Source organism: Vicugna pacos, unplaced genomic scaffold (genome assembly GCF_048564905.1).
Source record: "Vicugna pacos unplaced genomic scaffold, VicPac4 SAC-SAT, whole genome shotgun sequence".
Taxonomy (NCBI): domain Eukaryota; kingdom Metazoa; phylum Chordata; class Mammalia; order Artiodactyla; family Camelidae; genus Vicugna; species Vicugna pacos.
In genome coordinates this window covers 47,094,565-47,101,846 of record NW_027328721.1, presented here as the reverse complement: position 1 = coordinate 47,101,846, position 7,282 = coordinate 47,094,565, and positions in this window count along the sequence as shown.

The following is a 7,282-nucleotide window of genomic DNA, read 5'->3' as shown; positions in this document are numbered from 1 at the left end:
GTCAGGGATGGTATTTCCCGGACTTCCCCGTACAGGGAACACCTGTGAATGAAGAGAGCTGCGTGGAGTTGTCTATCGAGCTCCCCCACGCACTGACAATGGTTCCGGAATCCTGAGCGTGGGGAGGTTCCACCAACGGTCGGCAGTGCGTGGGTTCTAACGGAATGCCTAAGCTCGTCTCCCCTGAGGGTTTTCCTAAGTTCTCTGCCCCGGGAATGCTAGTGGTGATTGCAGGATATCCCAGTGACCGAGGCTGCCTCCCCAAGATCAGGGAAGGTATTTCCCGGACTTCCATGTATAGGGAACACCTGTGAATGAAGAGAGCTGCGTGGAGTTGTCTCTCGAGCTCCCCCACGCAATGACAATGGTTTCGGAATCCTGAGCGTGGGGAGGTTCCACCAACGGTCGGCAGCGCGTGGGTTCTAACGGAAAGCCTAAGCTCGTCTCCCCTGAGGGTTTTCCTAATATCTCTGTGCCAGGGAATACTATGGGGGTTTGCAGGATATCCCAGTGACAGAGGATGCCTCCCCAAGATCAGGGAAGATATTTCTCGGACTTCCCCGAACACGAACACCTGTGACTGAAGAGAGCTGCGTGGATTTGTCTCTCGATGTCCCCCATGCATTGACAATGGTTCTGGAATCCTGAGCGTGGGGAAGTTCCACCAACGGTCGGCAGCGCGTGGGTTCTTACGGAATGCATAAGCTCGTTTCCCCTGAGGGTTTTCCTAATGTCTCTGGGCGAGGAAATGCTAGGGGTGATTGCAGGATATCCCAGTGACCGAGGCTGCCTCCCCAAGTTCAGGGAAGTTATTTCTCGGACTTCCCCGAACAGGGAACACCTGTGAATGAAGAGAGCTGCGTGGAGATGTCTCTCGAGCTCCCCCACGCACTGACAATGTTTCCGGAATCCTGAGCGTGGGGAGGTTCCACCAACGGTCGGCAGCGCATGGGTTCTAACGGAATGCATAAGCTCGTCTTCCCTGAGTATTTTCCTAATTTCTCTGTGACAGGGAATGCTTGGGGTGTTTGCAGGATATCCCAGTGACCGAGGCTGCCTCCCCAAGGTCATGGAAGGTATTTCTCGGACTTCCCCGAACAGGGAACTCCTGTGAATGAAGAGAGCTGCGTGCAGTTGTCTCTCGAGCTCCCCCACGCACTGACAATTTTTCCGGAAACCTAGCGTCGGGAGGTTCGACCAACCGTCGGCAGCGCGTGGGTTCTAACGGAATGCTTAAGCTCGACTCCCCTGAGGGTTTTCCAAATGTCTCTGTGCCAGGGAATGCTAGGGGTGATTGCAGGATATCCCAGTGACCGAGGCTGCCTCCCCAAGTTCAGGGAAGATATTTCTCGGACTTCCCCGAACAGGGAACACTTGTGACTGAAGAGAGCTGCGTGGAGTTGTCTCTCGAGCTCCCCCATGCACTGACTTTGTTTCCGGAATCCTGAGTGTGTGGAGGTTCCACCAACGGTCGGCAGCGCATGGGTTCTAACGGAATGCCCAATCTCGTCTCGCCTGAGTGTTTTCCTAATGTCTCTGTGCCAGGGAATGCTAGGGGTGATTGCAGGATATCCCAGTGACCGAGGCTGCCTCCCCAAGGTCAGGGAAGGTATTACTCGGAATTCCACGAACAGGGAACACCTGTGACTGAAGAGAGCTTCGTGGGGTTGTCTCTCGAGCTCCCCCACGCACTGAAAATTTTTCCGGAATCCTGAGCGTGGGGAGGTTCCAACAATGGTCGGCAGCGCGTGGGTTCTAACGAAATGCCTAAGCTCGTCTCCCCTGAGGGTTTTCCAAATGTCTCTTTGCCAGGGAATTCTAGGGGTGATTGCAGGATATCCCATTGAACGAGGCTGCCTCCCGAAGGTCAGGGAATTTATTTCTCGGACTTCCCTGAACAGGGAAATCCTGTGAATCAAGAGAGCTTCGTGGAGTTGTCTCTCGATCTCCCCCACGCACTGACAATGTTTCCGGAATCCTGAGCGTGGGGAGGTTCCACCAACGGTCGGCAGCGCGTGGGTTCTAACGGAATGCCTTAGCTCATCTCCCCTGCAGGTTTTCCTAATGTCTCTGTGCCAGGGAATGCTAGGGCGGTTTGCAGGATATCCCAGTGTCCGAGGCTGCCTCCCCAAGGTCAGGGAAGGTATTTCTCGGACTTCCCCGTATAGGGAACACCTGTGACTGAAGAGAGCTGCGTGGAGTTGTCTCTCGAGTTCCCCCACGCACTGACAATGTTTCCGGAATCCTGAGCGTGGGGAGGTTCCACCAACGGTCGGCAGCGCGTGGGTTCAAATGAAATGCCTAAGCTCGTCTCCCCTGAGGGTTTTCCTAATGTCTCTGTGCCAGGGAATGCTAGGGGTGATTGCAGGAAATCCCAGTGACCGAGGCTGCCTACCCACGTTCAGGAAAGTTATTTCCCGGAGTTCCCCGTACAGGGAACACCTGTGACTGAAGAGAGCTGCGTGGAGTTGTCTCTCGATCTCCCCCACGCACTGACAATAATTCCGGAATCCTGAGAGTGGGGAGGTTCCACCAACGGTCGGCAGCGCGTGGTTTCTAACGGAATGCCTAAGCTCGTCTCCCCTGAGGGATTTCCTAATGTGTCTGTGCCAGGGAATGGTAGGGGGCTTTGCAGGATATCCCAGTGACATACACTGACTCCCCAAGTTCAGGGAAGGTATTTCCCGGACTTACCCGAACAGGGAACTCCTGTGAATGAAGAGAGCTGCGTGGAGTTGTCTCTCGAGCTCCCCCACGCACTGACAATGGTTCCGGAATCCTGAGCGTGGGGAGGTTCCACCAACGGTCGGCAGCGCATGGGTTCTAACGGAATGCATAAGCTCGTCTTCCCTGAGTATTTTCCTAATTTCTCTGTGACAGGGAATGCTTGGGGTGTTTGCAGGATATCCCAGTGACCGAGGCTGCCTCCCCAAGGTCATGGAAGGTATTTCTCGGACTTCCCCGAACAGGGAACTCCTGTGAATGAAGAGAGCTGCGTGCAGTTGTCTCTCGAGCTCCCCCACGCACTGACAATTTTTCCGGAAACCTAGCGTCGGGAGGTTCGACCAACCGTCGGCAGCGCGTGGGTTCTAACGGAATGCTTAAGCTCGACTCCCCTGAGGGTTTTCCAAATGTCTCTGTGCCAGGGAATGCTAGGGGTGATTGCAGGATATCCCAGTGACCGAGGCTGCCTCCCCAAGTTCAGGGAAGATATTTCTCGGACTTCCCCGAACAGGGAACACTTGTGACTGAAGAGAGCTGCGTGGAGTTGTCTCTCGAGCTCCCCCATGCACTGACTTTGTTTCCGGAATCCTGAGTGTGTGGAGGTTCCACCAACGGTCGGCAGCGCATGGGTTCTAACGGAATGCCCAATCTCGTCTCGCCTGAGTGTTTTCCTAATGTCTCTGTGCCAGGGAATGCTAGGGGTGATTGCAGGATATCCCAGTGACCGAGGCTGCCTCCCCAAGGTCAGGGAAGGTATTACTCGGAATTCCACGAACAGGGAACACCTGTGACTGAAGAGAGCTTCGTGGGGTTGTCTCTCGAGCTCCCCCACGCACTGAAAATTTTTCCGGAATCCTGAGCGTGGGGAGGTTCCAACAATGGTCGGCAGCGCGTGGGTTCTAACGAAATGCCTAAGCTCGTCTCCCCTGAGGGTTTTCCAAATGTCTCTTTGCCAGGGAATTCTAGGGGTGATTGCAGGATATCCCATTGAACGAGGCTGCCTCCCGAAGGTCAGGGAATTTATTTCTCGGACTTCCCTGAACAGGGAAATCCTGTGAATCAAGAGAGCTTCGTGGAGTTGTCTCTCGATCTCCCCCACGCACTGACAATGTTTCCGGAATCCTGAGCGTGGGGAGGTTCCACCAACGGTCGGCAGCGCGTGGGTTCTAACGGAATGCCTTAGCTCATCTCCCCTGCAGGTTTTCCTAATGTCTCTGTGCCAGGGAATGCTAGGGCGGTTTGCAGGATATCCCAGTGTCCGAGGCTGCCTCCCCAAGGTCAGGGAAGGTATTTCTCGGACTTCCCCGTATAGGGAACACCTGTGACTGAAGAGAGCTGCGTGGAGTTGTCTCTCGAGTTCCCCCACGCACTGACAATGTTTCCGGAATCCTGAGCGTGGGGAGGTTCCACCAACGGTCGGCAGCGCGTGGGTTCAAATGAAATGCCTAAGCTCGTCTCCCCTGAGGGTTTTCCTAATGTCTCTGTGCCAGGGAATGCTAGGGGTGATTGCAGGAAATCCCAGTGACCGAGGCTGCCTACCCACGTTCAGGAAAGTTATTTCCCGGAGTTCCCCGTACAGGGAACACCTGTGACTGAAGAGAGCTGCGTGGAGTTGTCTCTCGATCTCCCCCACGCACTGACAATAATTCCGGAATCATGAGAGTGGGGAGGTTCCACCAACGGTCGGCAGCGCGTGGTTTCTAACGGAATGCCTAAGCTCGTCTCCCCTGAGGGATTTCCTAATGTGTCTGTGCCAGGGAATGGTAGGGGGCTTTGCAGGATATCCCAGTGACATACACTGACTCCCCAAGTTCAGGGAAGGTATTTCCCGGACTTACCCGAACAGGGAACTCCTGTGAATGAAGAGAGCTGCGTGGAGTTGTCTCTCGAGCTCCCCCACGCACTGACAATGGTTCCGGAATCCTGAGCGTGGGGAGGTTCCACTAACGGTCGTCAGCGCGTGGGTTCTAACGGAATGCCTAAGCTCGTCTCCCCTGAGGTTTTTCCTTATATCTCTTTGCCAGGCAATGCTAGGGGTGATTGCACTATATCTCAGTGACCGAGGCTGCTTCCCCTAGGTCAAAGAAGGTTTTTCTCGCACTTCCCCGAACAGGGAACACCTGTGAATGAAGAGAGCTGCGTGGAGTTGTCTCTCGAGCTCCCCCACGTACTGACAATGTTTAAGGATTCCTGATCGTGGGGAGGTTCCACCAACGGTCGGCAGCGCGTGGGTTCTAACGCAATGCTTAAGCTCGTCTCCCCTGAGGGTTTTCCTAATGTCTCTGTGCCAGGGAATGCTTGGGGTGATTGCAGGATATCCCAGTGACCGAGGCTGCGTCCCCAAGGTCAGGGAAGTTATTTCCCGAACTTCCCCGAAGAGGGAACACCTGTGACCTAAGAGAGCTGAGTGGAGTTGTCTCTCGATCTCCCCCACTCACTGATAATGGTTCCGGAATCCTGAGAATGGGGAGGTTCCTCCAACGGTCGGCAGCGCGTGGGTTCTAACGGAATGCCTAAGCTCGTCTCCCCTGAGGTTTTTCCTAATGTCTCTGTGCGAGGGAATGCTAATGGTGATTGCAGGATATCCCAGTGACCGAGGCTGCCTCCCCAAGGTCAGGGATGGTATTTCCCGGACTTCCCCGTACAGGGAACACCTGTGAATGAAGAGAGCTGCGTGGAGTTGTCTATCGAGCTCCCCCACGCACTGACAATGGTTCCGGAATCCTGAGCGTGGGGAGGTTCCACCAACGGTCGGCAGTGCGTGGGTTCTAACGGAATGCCTAAGCTCGTCTCCCCTGAGGGTTTTCCTAAGTTCTCTGCCCCGGGAATGCTAGTGGTGATTGCAGGATATCCCAGTGACCGAGGCTGCCTCCCCAAGATCAGGGAAGGTATTTCCCGGACTTCCATGTATAGGGAACACCTGTGAATGAAGAGAGCTGCGTGGAGTTGTCTCTCGAGCTCCCCCACGCAATGACAATGGTTTCGGAATCCTGAGCGTGGGGAGGTTCCACCAACGGTCGGCAGCGCGTGGGTTCTAACGGAAAGCCTAAGCTCGTCTCCCCTGAGGGTTTTCCTAATATCTCTGTGCCAGGGAATACTATGGGGGTTTGCAGGATATCCCAGTGACAGAGGATGCCTCCCCAAGATCAGGGAAGATATTTCTCGGACTTCCCCGAACACGAACACCTGTGACTGAAGAGAGCTGCGTGGATTTGTCTCTCGATGTCCCCCATGCATTGACAATGGTTCTGGAATCCTGAGCGTGGGGAAGTTCCACCAACGGTCGGCAGCGCGTGGGTTCTTACGGAATGCATAAGCTCGTTTCCCCTGAGGGTTTTCCTAATGTCTCTGGGCGAGGAAATGCTAGGGGTGATTGCAGGATATCCCAGTGACCGAGGCTGCCTCCCCAAGTTCAGGGAAGTTATTTCTCGGACTTCCCCGAACAGGGAACACCTGTGAATGAAGAGAGCTGCGTGGAGATGTCTCTCGAGCTCCCCCACGCACTGACAATGTTTCCGGAATCCTGAGCGTGGGGAGGTTCCACCAACGGTCGGCAGCGCATGGGTTCTAACGGAATGCATAAGCTCGTCTTCCCTGAGTATTTTCCTAATTTCTCTGTGACAGGGAATGCTTGGGGTGTTTGCAGGATATCCCAGTGACCGAGTCTGCCTCCCCAAGTTCAGGGATGGTATTTCCCGGACTTCCCCGAACAGGGAACACCTGTGAATGAAGAGAGATGCGTGGAGTTGTCTATCGAGCTCCCCACGCACTGACAATGGTTCCGGAATCCTGAGCGTGGGGAGGTACCACCAACGGTCGGCAGCACGTGTGTTCTAACGGAATGCCTAAGTTCGTCTCCCCTGAGGATTTTCCTAATATCTCTGTGCCAGGGAATGCTAGGGGGGTTTGCAGGATATCCCAGTGACAGAGGATGCCTCCCCAAGGTCAGGGAAGTTATTTCACGGACTTACCCGAACAGGGAACACCTGTGACTGAAGAGAGCTGCGTGCAGTTGTCTCTCGAGCTCCCCCACGCAATGACAATGATTCCGGGGTCCTGAGCGTGGGGAGATTCCACCAAAGGTCGGCAGCGCGTCGGTTCTAACGGAATGACTAAGCTCGTATCCCCTGTGGGTTTTCCTAATGTCTCCGTGCCAGGGAATGCTAGGGGGGTTTGCAGGATATCCCAGTGACAGAGGATGCCTCCCCAAGGTCAGGGAAGTTATTTCTCGGACTTCCCCGAACAGGGAACACCTGTGACTGAAGAGAGCTGCGTGGAGTTGTCTCTCGAGCTCCCCCACGCACTGACAATGGTTCCGGAATCCTGAGCGTGGGGAGGTTCCACCAAAGGTCGGCAGCGCGTGAGTTCTTACGGAATGCCTAAACTCGTCTCCCCTGATGTTTTTCCTTTTGTCTCTTTGCCTGGGAATTCTAGGGATGATTGCAGGATATCCCGGTGACCGAGACTGCCTCCCCAAGGTCAGGGAAGTTATTTCTCGGACTTCCCCGAACAGGGAAAACCTGTGACTGAAGAGAGCTGCGTGGAGTTGTCTCTCGAG